Raw genomic sequence first — 2,152 nt, 5'->3', positions numbered from 1 at the left:
TTTTTTTACTGAGTATTCTGGATCAAAATAATATACTGCTATTACCTTCTGGAAATCTAATTAGAAGGCTTTACCCATTCCTGTTTCTTACTTGGTGTCACATTGACACTTGACTGCAGAATTCCTCCAGAATTTCTCAAACTAATTTGTCAGTTTAGCCTTGAAAGAAGCTGTTTTCTTTTCCTTAATTTTGAACGCTAGAATCAGTAAGGTATGTACAGTAAAGCAAGTTCACATGGTGAAGGAGCATAAAAACTAAAAAAATTTCTTCATGCCTTCAAAAGCAGGAATTCAGCTGCAAAGAACTGAATTGAAAACAAGTAGAAATACATTTGAAGTTTTATAGTCAGGTCCACTGCATTTTTAGTACTAAATCTTATGCAGCAATTCAATAAAAGCTGAAAGACTAGGGCTCTGCACTTACCATAGTTTTAGTCTGTCAGTCTCCACAAATCTGCTAAAGAGTATGTCCTGTATTAGAAAGAGGGGGAAATGTTTGCCTTTCTCTGTACGTTGCTCTTTTTTATGTGCGTGATCTACCCAGCCTTCACTGGAAAAGATACCAGTGTGAAGCTTGTTTTGCAAATTACTAGTCATAACAAGCGCTGAAATAGAATTTGTTTTGGAACACACTGAACTATTGTGAGTTATGCAAACCAGTCGTTTTATCACTTCCAAGTTCACAATGACAACCAGGTTTATGCTGATGAGAAGACTGTATAGTTACATTTTCACTAATCTTTGAATTAAAAGGCAAATGTGTTTTGTTTTTGTCTTTGATATTTGGGGTTCCTGAATTTTTGTGTATTTGTGCTGCACTACTAGCCCCCGTGCATGTCTCTTTCTAGCTCAGGTTTTCATGGTTGTTTAAAATCTGAAATTATTTTCTTCCTCTAATAGCTGTTTCTGTCAACTAACTTTTGACTATTCAGCTCTTCATAGCTAATATTATTGGGAAATGTATTTGTTCTGGTTTGACGGGATATTAAAAGTTCTGCACTGCTGCAGATTTCTTACACATAAATATCAAATTAAGAAAGGCCATGTGGCCATACACTGAGCTGGATCTAGCAATAAAAAAAAAAAAAAAAAAAAAAAAAAAAAAAGTTTAAACAGAACTCTTAACAAAGAGAGATGAAAGAAAAGCAGTGAAGTACATGCTAAATATAGGGGAGGGGGACACATGTTTTGGGTGATATCCAACTACTAAATCACTTGAGTTTTTAATAATCAAGTTTCTCTGTATGAAGTAGTGAGGGACAAATAGAGATGATAGTGGTATAACAGGGAATATCGTACCTGTGCCACAAACAAGGTTTAAGCTGCATTCTGTGAGGAAATCAGGATTCCCCAACAGTCTCGGTGCTAGAGCACTGACATGATCGCTGAATTATTTTAAGTGGTTTTCAATTAAACTTTCAATGCAATGTATCAGTATTTTCTATTACACAGACAATAGCAAATACCACTATAAACATATATACTGTGAATTAGCAAACATTTTACCGATTTTATAAAAAGCAGAAAATTACTAGGGCAGACTGAGGCTTATTTGCTTGAACACAGTTTTAGGGAACTCAGAACAGATTTAAAAGAATAACTTGAAATAGATTGTATTAGGCATATGTGGCTACATTTAAGGTATATTTCACTAAAGATGGGAGTACATCTGAACAACTTAGTACCTGTTCTACAAAGCTTAACTAGCATTTTAGGCACAGGTTGTAAGGTTAACTTGATCTATTTGCATCTAAAGACAGTATTTAATATAATGTGCTTTGATGAATTTAAAGTGAGAATCAAGAAAGGATGTGGCCTACCAGAAATACTGCGAGGTAGATAAGGAGCTGTCTAAAGCAGCAACAGTTTACCAGTGGAAGGGGAATTCCTTTGTTTGACTGGGGTTACTAGCAGTGTGCTGCAGGCATAAGTCCTGGGACTGATCCTGCTTGACTGGCTCAACATCTGGGCCATTACTGGTATGCTTGGCCAGCATGTCTGGTCACACTGAAGGTTAAATCTCAGATTACGGTGGGATTATTTTTTTGTTTGTTTGTTTGGTTTGGTTTATTTAACCAGGAACATTCTTGAGGAACTGCTGCTCTGCTGGGCAGGGATTTCTTGATAAGCGATCGCTCTGCTCTTGAAGATT

This window comes from Chaetura pelagica, unplaced genomic scaffold (genome assembly GCF_000747805.2).
Source record: "Chaetura pelagica isolate M959 unplaced genomic scaffold, ChaPel_1.0 scaffold31, whole genome shotgun sequence".
Taxonomy (NCBI): Eukaryota; Metazoa; Chordata; class Aves; order Apodiformes; family Apodidae; genus Chaetura; species Chaetura pelagica.
The sequence above is the reverse complement of the archived record's forward strand: the minus strand, read 5'-3'. Positions refer to the sequence as shown.